Raw genomic sequence first — 14,249 nt, 5'->3', positions numbered from 1 at the left:
GGGCCAGCTTTTTAGTCTAACGAGCTGGTGTTTGTAGTCCCCCTTTTCTGTTCTTGCTGTCTAAGCAGGTGAGGGAGTCTTCGTTTCTCCCTTTCTCTCTGATACAGGGTTCTCCAATTCTTATTTCTTTGTCTGCCGTTGAACCAAATAGTGGATTATTGTGGGTTTTCAATGAATCGTTATCATCCTCACTTGGAAAGCTTTGATTTTGAGACTGCGTAAGTGTGTTTTACAATATAACTTTTTATTTTTTATTCTTATCAATTGTGTAAAAATAAGAAATTCACATCAATTTAAATGAATGTTGTAGAAGATTGAGAAGGTTCTATGAATAGTGGAGCTTTTTCTTAAATTGACTATTCAACCGTGTTTGTGTTCTTTTCCTCTCAACGAAAATTGTTCGATTGGTTTTGAATTGGAGATGCATTGGAAAGACGCAATTTTTTTTAATATTGACAATGATTTTCGTTTAATTTAAATTTTTTAAGATTTTATCATGGTGGTTAATTAACGTTGGAAACTGGTGTTTATTTACCAGATCCTTATTAAAAACCTTTCAACTGTTTTTTTGCAGCTTTAATGACTACTACGCAAGCAGGTTTGAGCAGGGTTATCCTGATTTTGATTCATTAAGCTCTTATGTGACGAATCCAATGCATGTTGTCGATAAGGAGGACGACATCCATGTGTCCTTCAAGTCGCGTTTGAAGATTGGCAATGGTAACGGTGCTTATGTCAATTGTTCTGATGATGACCATGTTTCTACTTATTATCCTGATGATGAGTATTTTGGTTTATATAAATGGGTTGTGAAAGTAACTGCTTCGATTGCCCAGGGAGAAGATGCCATGGTGGGTTAATCTCCAAATTTTTATTTTAATTTTTGTGGTGTCCTGCTATTTATATGTTGTTTTAATTTTTGTGTTGTCCTGCTATTTATATGTTGTATTCGTCAAATTTCTGTAGCATTTTCCACAGGATGTTGTTCGGAAGTTCTCCTTCGCAAGTCTTCATCATGTTCATGTTTTTGAGGTTCGTTCTGATGATTTGGTGAAATGTACTCTGGAGACAAATGCTCATCCATTTGGGTTTGTTGAGACGTGTATGACTGTTGGCTGGTATGACTTTGCTAGGAGTTTGAGATTGAATCCTGGGGATAAGATCCATTTGACTGTACCAAATCCTGTCGATCGGGTATGCGTTCGAGTCGAGCGTTGTCCAGCTGTCTAATTTCGTATGTGTTCAAGTTGAGCGATGTCCAATTGTCTAACTGACATATGTTATGCTTTCCATTTATTTGTGGGTGTGGTTTAATGTATAGTATGTTCAATGATTTAGTTGTAATTTAAGTGTTGCCTTGGTCGTTTGTATTGTACAAATGACCCTGATCCACTGTGTGATTTGATCTGTTTGTTTTGTTGATGTATTGATTTGGATGTTGTGTGATTCGTATGGTTGCGTGATAACTTGCTTTTTATTAGTCGGTTGATTAGCGAATTTATCCCGTGCGAACGCACGGGTGCAACCCACTAGTAATACGTACATCAATACACAACAACATTATATTCTAGATGGTCTTGGGGATATTCACACATAGGAATATAAATTAAAAAAAAAAAACCTCAATCAAATAGTATTGGTTAAAAGCATTTCTGATTTTTTTTTTTGTGGTGAGAAAAGCATGGTGAGGGAAAGCATTTACTACACATTTCAAGATAAGGAAAAGGCTTAAATATGAAAATAGTCCCTACAAATATCTGACATTTTGGTTTTAGTCCCTGTAAAAATATTTTTTTGGTTTTAGTCCCTGCAAATATAAAAAATTTGGTTTTGGTACCTTGGTATTTTGTTTTAGTCCTTGTAAAATTGATTCATATTGGATTTGGTCCTTGTAATATGTAGAATATTTGATTTTAGTCCCTCAAAATGAGGACTAAAATGAATATTATAGGGACCGATTTCAATATGAAATGATTTTACAAGGATTAAAACAAAATACCAAGGACCAAAACCAAATATTTCATATTTGCAGGGACTAAAACCAAAAAAATATTTTTACAGGGACTAAAACCAAAACGTCAGATATTTGGAGGGACCGTTTCCATATTTAAGCCTAAGGAAAAAGTAGTATTGTAAGAGATGTACTTATCAACACTATCATTGAAAAGGACACTATACATTAATATTATTAGAATTGTACCTTCACTTTTCACAATTAGAGGTGAAAATTGCGTGGAATTGAGCAGGAAAAAGATCACATGTCTTCAACAAAGTGTTTGGTTGGTTTAGAGCATCTACAATGGTAGTTCCCTAACAATGACTCCTTAAATGGACCCCACGTGACACATCACTTATTTATAATTTTTTAATAAAAGTACCTATTAAGGACTCAATGACTCCAATGGTAATACACTAATAAGAACTCCAATGAAAAGTACTTAAATATGTCCCACTATCTTTACATATTAAACAAAAATAATTTATCTATTACTCATTTTTACAAGTGGGACCAAGTAGTACACATTTTATTACTTTATTATGCAAGTGGGACCAAGTAGTACACATTTTATTACTTCTTTATGCAAGTGGGACCAATTAGTACACATTTTATTACTTTTTTAAACGTAGGATCCGTTAGTTACTCAAGAGAGAGAGGGTCCTTATATAGTTGCCCGTTCCTTAACGGGGACTCGATTTTTCTTCCTCCAATGGAGGGTCCTTAACGGGGAGTGGTCCTTGTTAAGTAAGGACCCCCCATTGGAGATGCTCTTAGTGGCGGGAAAGGCAAAACGGACGTCTAGAGTGATGCTAGAATTCTAAGCTTTTCGTTCCACGGCCAAAAAATGCATTGGGATGCGATTTTTTTAGTTGCCGCAGATTTCAAACTCTATGCCAAACACACACAAAGTATTATAATTGGCCACCGCCACAATAACGTATTTTCAGTCAATCCTTTCAAAGACGTGTTATTTTTTGTAAAAAAAAAACTGCGAAATTCATTCCGTAGATAATTTTGAAAATACATTCTTAATAGTTTTAAGTTCTTCCGTAGATAATTTTCGAATGACATTTTTTATTATAAAGAACAATATTTGAAGGACAAAAAAAGCACAATCTCCTTCAAAAAAAAAAAAAGCACAATCATCATTTACGGCATGGACGTTAGGAACATTTTTCATAAATGATAAGCAATTGAGGGACCAGAAAAGCACAACTCATTATTTAAGACATGCATGCACGTAAGAGTACAGATCGCTTGCGTCACATCGTTGAATGGAGTTAATTTTTTCGGGTCCATACTCCATGCACGTGGGTATATAATTTGGAGACCCTACTTAATTAAGGGAAAAATCTTAAAATCTATACAAAATAATAAAAGATCACATGTGGGTGGAATTGTAAGTTGAATTGATCATCATTAATTATTTTTAAATTTTATTGTATTTTTATATACCAAATAATAGAAATGAATAAGAGTCTAAATGAAGATGATTTTAACTCGAATTATAAGTGGACTTATATGAATGTTCGAATTGTTTTTAGAAGGAAACATGTGACTTTATTACTTTTCCTATATTAAATCGAATTCAGTTGCTAGCAACTACCCCATCAATTAAACTATTAACTTTTTTAAGAGCCAAACAAGATTTTATTAAGATGATAGGTACCATCAAAAGGGATTACAATGCTGAATGAGAATGTTTGATTCACCAATCAGTCAAACTCCACTTACAAGTTACAACCATTCCAGCAACCTATACATTTGAAACTAATTACCTCCAAAATTATACAAACAGAGAAGCATAAGATACAATGAGCCAAAACTATTCATAATTCACCCACACCTTCTGTAAAAATCCAAACTCAGGTGAATATATAATGATGAAGAAACTTGGATGAAATAAGCAAAATAAATTTGAGATTGATAAACAGTCCTATTAGTGTACACCAAATATTTCCCTTTAAAAAACGTGTCCACCGAATATTCATTGAAAGTGTATAGCAAAATAAAATGTATATATAAAAAATAAAAGGTGAATAAATATTTTGTCAAAAAAAAAAAAGGTGAATAAATATAATTGTTTTTTCTAAAATAATATCATAGATATCCCAAAGGGTCTTATTTCATTATTATAGCCTCTTTTCCTTTTTTTTTTTTTAAAATCGAAAAATATAGGCTAAATTGCATTTTTAGTCCCTTAACTATTTAGGTAGTATCGGTTTGGTCCCTTAATTAAAATTCGATTTATTTTGGTCCCTTAACTTCTCTTCGCTACACGTTTTGATCATTTTCGTTAGTTTTAATTCAAAAACGTTAGGTTTTCTTCATCTTCTTCTCCTCTTTTTCATCTTCATATCATCTCCATCAACCTTCAACAACAAGAATCCCAAAAAAATTCTAGAAGAAAATGAAGAAAACCTAACGTTTATGAATTAAAACTAACGGAAAAGATCAAAATGTGTAACAGAGAGAAGTTAAGGGATCAAAATAAAACAAATTTTACTTAAAAGACCAAAACGATACTACCTAAATAGTTAAGGGACGAAAAATGCAATTTAACCAAAAATTACGATAGCCTCTTTTACTTTACTAAAACAACTATCCGGATGCTTGCAAATTTTATAAATAGCCACACTCTGAAAATCATTCTTGTCACCTAAACTTGAGAACTCTCTCAACCCAAACTCAAACCACCTCTTCTTATTTTTTCAACTTAAAAAAAAAACTCCAAAATTAAGATGAAGTCTCCTCCAAACATGTTTCTCCTACTCCACCTAACACTCCTCTTCCTTTCTTCCACCTACTTCTCGAAATCAAACGCAAGTGATGACTTCTTCTGCAACGCCGACGACAAAGCCACCCTCCTCAAAATCAGAGACCATTTCGGTGGCCCCAAAGGCCGCTTCGACGACTGGGACAACAATACAGAATGCTGTGACTGGAACTTTGTCGGTTGCGGCAAACCGTATCCAGGCCGAGTCACCGTTGTCACCATCAGCCGTGGCTGGGGTCTTTCCGGTACGCTCCCAGCGGAGTTTGGCAACCTCCCATATCTTAGCATGCTCTCATTGGCCGAAATGCCGAAAGTAACTGGGCTTATCCCTAACTCTTTCAGCAAACTCCAAAGACTACAAAATCTTGATCTTGGCTCCAACAGCCTTAGTGGGCCCATCCCTCCTTTCTAGGCAAGTTGAAGCGCCTAAAGGAGATTGATTTGTCTAACAACAAATTATCCGGTGCTATTCCGGTGTCGCTCGGCAACCTACAGTCTCTTTCGCAGTTTAATGTTAGCTTTAACCAGCTGTGTGGTGCCATTCCTGCTGGGTTGAAGAAGTTTAAGAAGAATGTGTTTGAGCATAATAAATGCCTTTGTGGTGCTCCTTTAGCACCTTGCAAGTGAGGCCTACTATCAAGTAAATAAAAGGAGTATAATTGAGTCATTATGTGACAATTTTATTTCCTTAAAATAATGTTATCTGTTCAGTATTCATACATAGTGAATGCATCCTCCGTAATGAAAATATAATTGTCTAATCAATTATGATATAATTGTCTACTATATGTTTTTATACGTTATAGAAAATTATTTATTTTCTCAAACTTTCTAAATTTCCAAAATTAATAATATTAGGCACATTTTTATATCTAAGATTAAAATACATGGTATCTAAGACTTGGTATTATTTAAGTTGACAATGAGAAATAAAACGATTTCACCCGAATGAAAATGGTATAGTAAATATTGGACGTACTAACTTGTAACTGGCTAAGACAAGAAGTGTTTGTTTAGTATTTGTGGACATCATGCATGACCTCAAAGTCTAGAATTCACTTAGTTATGCCCAAGACAGCATTTTAATTTCTAATTTGACTATAAGAATTCCAGAACTACAGTATTTAATTTTATTTTATGTAGTTATGAGATTATATTACCACACAGAAAAATGATGAAATACACGACACAACTGTCGTGTGAATCCCGCGAATGATCTGCATGGGGAGTAATGCAATCCCGCAAATGCATGTTTACTTTTTATATTAAAAAATCAAGTGTGATTTGATGATTTGAATCTTTACACCAAGTGAAACTTGCTTGCTGCAAAGTTCATATACATGAATGAGGTTAGTGTGGTTGTATGGTGATTCTCTGTTTGGCATCTTTGAAGACAACAACAATGGCAGAAATGAAGACAAGGAAGACAGCAACGTAACAGCAGAGACGAGTTGCGAGATGTCGATCAGTATCTACAAAGTTGATACAAATATGCGATCATGAAAGTAAACGTGTTATTTTCTCTTTTGCATTAGTATGTCACTTTTTTTTTTTGTTTATTTTAAGGTTTAATTGCAGTTTTGACCCTCTAATTATCACAATCTAGCGATTTTGATCCCTTATAAAAAATAATGACCTTTAAAATAAAAATGAGAGAAGTGCTATTGTCTACGATAAATTGTCCATTTTCGTTTAATTGTGATTCATACTAATAATCATTATCCTTAAACGACCGATAGGAATGGGTAGTGCATGGGACCAAGAAGGTGTTGTGCTTTTCATATTTCAAGATAAGTTAGTAGTATTAATTAGTGGTATGTTTAGGAAAAAAATAATAAATACATTTAATAATTTAAAAAATAGTTTATATTTAAAGACAAAAATAAAGTCAAATAAATACTTAGATTGTGAGACTGACGATTATTTTAAGTACCAGAAAAAGAATCACATTCACATGTCTTTAATAGTGTCTTTTAGTTGGGCCATCCCCACTTTAACCTGTTTTTAGTCAAACATTTAAGGACTTGGTTATAAACAGGTCCACATCGTGGAGGTGTTTTCGACAACAGATCGCATGCACCACATTAGGGAATGGTCAATTTTTTCGGGTCCATGCACGTCAGTAATTTGGCAACCCTACGTACTTGATGAGGAGAAATTATAATATGATCACAGGACCAAAGAAATAGTGTTTGGAAGAATACCTCCCTACGTAAAGAGTTTCTCACTATGAAAAATTGCTTTTAACCCTTAGATTTAAGTTGTCAAAATCGGGATTTTACTTCAAAAAGAGAAAAGCAAAATCGACAATCGTAAAATCGCAATCAAAATTGATGGATTTTACCAAAAATAATAATACTAAATATGAGCAATGCTATATCTCTAGAAAAATAACATCAAGAATTCTCCAAGAATAAAGAGCAGACAGTCACAATGCACTATTTGTCATAATTCAAGGAGGTGTGACTGAAAAATAGGAAATGAACAAATAAATCATCCAATTAAAACTTGCCAGCTGTGTCTTGAAAAATTCTTGATGCTATTTTTCTAGAGAAATAGCATTTTCCTAATATATGTTATAAATGATATATAGTCATCAATGACTTAGTTTTTAAGAAGTCGTAAAATCGATGAATTTTGTATATTTTAGGATTCTACTGTTGATTTGAGTCGTTAAAGGTGAAAAAAGTCACAACATCATGGATTTTAAGATTTAAGTCGGAATTTTGACAACAATGCTTAGATCAATTAAGGAACACTAAATTATCATAGACTCTTAACATTAACTATAATTTTTGTACACTATATATCTTCAACCACCCTTATTCACCTCCACTTATGTGACTATCTTCCACCATCGCACTGCATGAAATAATTCACATCAACAAACTCAATTTCTGACCCAAACAGCGGCGAAGCTAGCAAAAAGTTTACGCAGGGGCCAGCTATAAAGAAAAAAATTTAAAACCAACATATTAAATTTAAAGATAAAATATGTTTTTAGTCTCATAGATTATAACTTTTAAGGTTTAGTCGTTACAGACATTTTATGCAATTTTTGTCTCGATTTTTTTAAATTTCACAAAAAAAATGTTTTTAGTCTTGTATTTAATTTCTATAACAAAAAATTAAGGACTAAAATTAAACAAAATTTTATGAACTTAACTTAAAAATTGCAAGTATTGTAGAGACCGAAAAGAAAATTAATATGTAAATTAACCAATACAAGACAAAAATCACAATAATTTTTACTTATACGAAATGTAAATTAAAGCAACAACAAAGGATAAAAATTGACGATAGCTATTAGAAAATTTGGACAAAATGCATTTCAAGAAACCAATTTTATCCATAATTGAGTGTTTACTAAATAGATTAATAATGTATTTTCCAATTGTTAGCCTATATTTTTTAAGACTATCATTTAGTACGGTATTAAATGCAGTCAAAGGAGAGTTGACCTTATCATCGTAGAAATGAAGAATTGTTCTCAAGTTTATCGAAGTTAGACTTGCTGGGAGCATGTGTTCCAGTTCGACAAACGAAAACCTATCGAGGAGCAGTTATCGTTTTCAGATAAGGACAAGCAACAACCATTTTGTAAAGGCGCGTTCGAAATTCAAATTAGATGGATAAGGCTTGTTAGTTTTATTTCGTTGTAGGTTTGAAATTCGAATTTAGTTAGTTATCCCTATTTGTATAAATAGTAGTTTTTCCTAAGGAAAAGTGGTCGCAATTCAATCATACAAAACTTATACTCAAATTATCCGTATGGAAGCGAGAAACGAGTCACAAGTTGCAATGTATGAATCTGTGTACCAATTTACATTCAATCAATGCAATTTAAGTTCTTTTTCTTAAATGTCTTTTCATTTTACTTGTTCATTTTGAACGATTTCTTTGTTCTTTGCTTAACAAAATTCGATTGAATTCAACTGGGTTGAGTTCGATTGCTTTCATTTTCTTTGTTTATTTAACTTTTTTAGAACATTACATTTCTTGAAAATACACAAAAGCACAAATATGCTCCTAAGATTTACTGGTTGATCTTGCAAGTAACTATTTTTAAACCAGCGGTTGTTTACCAAAAATCAGTGTAAACAAATTGGCACGCCCGGTGGGACCTTTTTGTGCCTTTGTGATAAATTTCTTAGTGAAATTTGTTCGGTTAATATAATTGGTTTGCGTTGTGCATGCTCTTAAGGAGTAAAAAACAACTTCCTAAAATGGTACGTCCTCCTCCCATTCCAAATACAGCGGCATCGAACGCCGCTAGTGCATTAGGAACAGCAACCAACCCTCCCACATCATCTGGTGGTACGCAGACAATCCCAAGTAGTACCACGCCGCTAACTGTCGGATCGACGATGGCCATGCCAACATCTCAGACCATTCCAGCGATCACGACACCCGCTCAAACAACTCAGGCCATGCCGCTAGGATCGACTGCTTCTGGCCAAACTACGCAGGATATTCCAGCGTTTTTTAATCTTGGAACAAGTCGTCGAAATATGCCATATGGCATGCCAACTTCTTTAATGCAAGGCCTACATACGAACCCGTCTTCGTTCTCAGAGAGTTTAAACGTACCAATGCCCCAATTGTTTACTCCTGGGGTGAGCGTTCCTTTTGCAACGCCTCAACAAACTTTAACTAATGCCTCTATGATGGCCCTAAGGCAACAGATGGATGAGGCCAATCACGAAATGGCCAATCTAGTAACGCAACAAATGGGTGCGGTAATTAATCCTGTAATTCGAGATACTAACAACAGTTACCAAGCGTTGTCCGTTCAAATGGAGCGAATCGCCGATTTCTTCGGTGCCCCTGTGGCGCGAAGTACACCAGTAACTCGAAATCTAAATGTTGGGTCAGCAGAACTCCCTGCGGTTAGTGAAAACACCCAGGTGCCTGAAAATCAAATGCAACCGCCAAGGGCACATGCACAGATTATGGAAGAGCTCGAAAGGGTACCAATATTGGTAAATAGACACCAAGATGCGGACCAAGTGGTCATGCAAGCCCGTCGAAACAATTATGAGGGCCATAATAACATAGCGAATGTTGTCGAGGCTTTGTTAGCCCAAAATGGTTTTAATATGGGTTTACATAGGCCCAATTTCGTGTCGGATTTGTCTGAATATGTTTTGGAAACTGAATTACCAAGGAATTGGAAAGTCCCCAAATTTACTAAGTTTGCTGGGGAAACCAATGAATCGACGGTCGAACACATTGGTCGATACCTTATGGAGGCGGGTGAAATGGCAAATAATGAAAATTTAAAGTTGAAATATTTTCCAAGTTCTTTGACGAAAAATGTCTTCACTTGGTTCACTACATTGCCTCCACATTCCATTTTTAGTTGGAATCAATTGGAAAAAGCTTTCCATGAACAATTCTACATGGGCCAATCTAAAATTAGCTTGAAAGAACTGGCTAACATTCGATGAAGGACGCATGAATCGATCGATGATTATCTGAACAGATTTCGTCTTCTCAAGGCCAGGTGTTTCACTTCAGTACCAGAACGTGAATTGGTCGAAATGGCTGCTGGTGGCCTAGACTATTCCGTTCGAAAGAAATTGGACACTCAATATCTTAGGGATATGGCACAATTAGCAGACAGAATCCGGCAAGTCGAAAGGTTTAAGGCTGAAAAAGCCCGGACGAACAAATTCCCTAAAGGGAAAAAGTTGCCTATGTAGACGCAGGAGACAGTGACCCCGAGTTCGATTGGGGATCAGATACTGTCGAAGAGAATGACATAAATCTGGCAGAATTAAAAGATGGACCTCCTTATACATGTAAATTGTTAAGGCCATCAAATGGGAAAAATCCCGAAGAGCCTAAAAATGACAAATACCCTCCTAAAACTTATACTTTTGATTTCTCTAAATGTGAAGAGATCTTCGATCTCTTAGTTGCAGATGGCATAATATTAGTGCCAAAAAACATGAAACTACCTCCTTTAGAACAAAGGAAGAAACGAGGATTTTGTAAGTTCCATGGGTTCTTAGGCCATAACTTATCTCGTTGTACTCGTTTCAGGGACTCTGTGCAAAAAGCTCTCGATGAGGGAAGGTTGAAGTTTGGAGATAAAACCAAACAGTCAATGCAAATAGACGCAGATCCTTTGAAGAAAGTTGATTCAATGTATGCTGATGTGGTTGCCATCAACATGGTGGATATATCAGAAGAATTTGGCACTGAATCACCACCCTTGGCCCCTGTATCAAAAGAAAATTTACAAGCCGGCGAGGAGATGATTGCTGATGATCATCAATCTGAAAATGCAGTGGTTACCGAAGACCAATTTGCTGAAAAAATGAAAGTGGCATATCCCAAGGCCGAAGAAGATTTAATAGATTTTCTCAACAGATGCAAAATCTCCAATGCACATGCCATGCTCTGCCCAAGATGCAGCACAGTTTTCGATAAAGAAGTTGCAAAATCTGTCGAGGGATTTCGACCCCAAGCCAAACGCAAAGGCGGATGGGTTGATAACCGGCCAAAATTCAGTTTCAACAAGCGATGGGTTCCTTATAAGATGAAAGCCTCAGAGAAAAACCCAGGCAAGAGTCATAGGAAGACTTTCAATCCTTCTTTGAAGATTCCAACAGATATTTGGGTCTTTTCCAGGGGCAAGAAATCTGGCTACTCTGCCCCACCAATGAAATGGGTGAAAAGAGTGGCCGCAACGTCTCATCAGCAGGAAACATCGAATTCCAACAAGTATGCCTACAGCAATAATTACAAGGGTAAGAACCCCATGACAAAAACACAATGGCGGAGGTATCAACGCCAGAAAAGGGCAAGTGCTTTGAAAGATGTCACTAATGTTGAGAAAAGGGAAGAAAAACAGGAGACTGTTTTTGAAATGGTCAAATGACCAGCCACTGAAAGAATATTTCCCCCTTTACTAACTTTGAAAAAAGACATTCCAAAGGAGGATGAGGAAATGACTTCAAATTTCTCTGAATCCGACCCGAGTCTCGACATAGTATGTAATGTTGTTTCGGTACTGCTAGTTGAATATGATGTGTGCTCCGAGGTAAACGAAGTGGAAAGTGATTTCACTAAAGAAATGGCCATTCACAAGCTATTATGCTATTATGTTATGAACAATGGTTGTGTCGAGGATCAGCATGCAGTGTTCGAGAGGCCTGATGTATCGATGATGCATCACCTTAAACCTTTATTTATCCAAGCCAAGATAAATGGCGTGGGAGTGAATAAAGTATTGGTGGATGGAGGTGCCACAATTTATTTGATACCCCAATCCTTCTTAGGGAAAATTGGGATTGTTGATTCTGACTTGAAACCGCATAACATAGTCCTCACTAACTATGAAGGGACCACTGGCAAATTCCCTTGGGGCTGTCAAAGTTGATTTGATAGTTGGAAGTGTGAAAAGAACAACTACGTTCATGGTAGTCCCATCTAAGGCTAACTTCAATGTGTTGTTAGGCAGGGAATGGATACATGGTGTGGGGGCAGTACCTTCTACTGTGCATCAAAGGATTGCCATTTGGAGAGAAGATGGTCTAGTAGAGAACATCGAGGCTGATCAAAGTTATTTCGTGGCGGAAGTGAATAGCATTGCAAAGAAGAATTTCGATAAACAACTGGCAAATATTCCTCCAGTCCTTACTTTGGGTCCCAAATATGTTGTTTCAGAAGATGAAATGTGTTCCATGAAACTTCATCTAGATTCTGGTTTTATTTGGGAAAGAGAATTAATTGATCATGATTACGTAATGGTGAATCATAAGGAGACTCCCCTAGAGGAGGAAAATGTGCTCAGAACAAGGGCCTCAGCATACAAGAAGGTTACTGATGACCTCACTCCAGGATCAACAGAGTATGCAGTCTCACCAACTGGGTGGGATATCGAAAAGTAATCTATTATTAAGCCCAATTTTTGGGACAAAAATACGGCCTACGTGGCTGAAACTCAATTAAATACAGCTAAAGAGGCCGAGATATTGCAAAAAGAGGTGATCGAAACAACGGTAGAAGATGCTACTGATGACCTCATTAATGATCAAAAATTGGATTGTATATACGATGATGAACCTTTGGGTTTCGAAGAAGATCCTATGGGTTCTACTATTAAGATGAAGGCGCAGGATCCTCTCGAAGAAGTAGATTTGGGAGATGGCTCCGCCAAGAGACCAACGTATGTTAGCGCCAAAATTCCTAAAGAATTCAAAGAGCGAATTGTGGTGCTTCTAAAGGAATACAAAGATTGTTTCGCGTGGGACTACAACGAAATGCCCGGTTTAAATCGAAAGGTGGTAGAATTGAAAATGCCGATTCGAATAGATAAAAAACCGGTGAAGCAGATTCCTAGAAGGTTTGCGCCACAGATCTTATCAAAGATTAAAGAAGAGATCGAAAGACTCTTGAAATGCGGTTTCATCAGACCGGCCAGGTATTCTATCAAGCAAGAATAAGCCTCGAGTGTGGGCACCAACTGAAAGTTGGGAAAAGTGAAGCACTGATAGTCCCGATCCACTACTAGAAAAAGCTGAAATACCGACGGAATTTAGAGACGGAATTATTTTTGTCTCTAATGGACACGGAATTGGAGACGGAAAAAAGCATTTAGAGACGGAAATTATAATTAATGTTTTTGTGATGGATTTAGAGACGGAAATTTCCGTCTCAAAATATTTCCGTCTCTAAATCCGTCTCGACATAGTTAGATTTATGATTTGTTCTATAAAAGGTAATTCAGAGACGGAAATTAGAGACGATTTATTTCCGTATCTAAGGTATTCCGTCTCTGTGCCCGTCTCTAAATGGTCAAGTAGTCATTGAAATAATCAAACTTCTGGTAGAGACGGAACGTTTCCGTCTCTGGCTATTTCCGTCTCTGAATTCCGTCTCTGAAATTGAAAGTTTACATTTTCCACCAAATTATTTCATTGCCCGCCCACTTTTCATAATGGAGCCCGCGCCCAAAATTTTGGTTTGCTCTTTTTCTTTAATAATATAATATAATAATATAAATAATTGCTTCAAAAAAATAATAATATAATAACAACAACAACAACAACAACAACAACAATAATAAGAAGAAGAAGAATAACAATAACAAAGCTTATCTCCTTATTCACACTTCATTTCACCACTCTTTTACATTCATGTTCTCTTTCTTCCCTTTGCTCTTTCACAGTTCTCACCACCATATCACCTCCATCGATCCTTATCCTTAATATGAATTAGTGTAACTTTTTGAAAGTTGATCTTGAGAAAATGTAAGATAGAGGAGCAAGTTTCTTCTAGTAGCGTTAATTGATATAATTAAGATATCTTTGAATGTTTGTGTTCATGTCTCGTTTGGTTAGACACAGTCCTTTGTGTGATTTGAAGTATAGCAAATTTCGAGGATGAAATTTTTTATAAGCGTGGTAGTAATGTAACATCCCAATATTTATATCTATATATTTGTAAATGTTTTGTTTACAT

General features: G+C 35.8%; 2 pseudogenes; both read left to right on the top strand.

Annotated features, from left to right (window-relative positions):
• The first annotated feature begins 4,640 nt into the window (after positions 1-4,640).
• LOC146904983 (polygalacturonase inhibitor 1-like) lies at positions 4,641-5,561 on the top strand (annotated as a pseudogene).
• A 3,440-nt stretch (positions 5,562-9,001) lies between these two features.
• On the top strand, positions 9,002-11,664 carry LOC146904982 (uncharacterized; annotated as a pseudogene).
• The last annotated feature ends 2,585 nt before the right edge of the window (positions 11,665-14,249 follow it).

The sequence above is a fragment of the Medicago sativa genome, chromosome 7 (assembly GCF_051527215.1).
Source record: "Medicago sativa cultivar Bolivia chromosome 7, Bolivia_mono, whole genome shotgun sequence".
NCBI classification, from domain to species: Eukaryota; Viridiplantae; Streptophyta; class Magnoliopsida; order Fabales; family Fabaceae; genus Medicago; species Medicago sativa.
The sequence above is the reverse complement of the archived record's forward strand: the minus strand, read 5'-3'. Positions and strand labels throughout refer to the sequence as shown.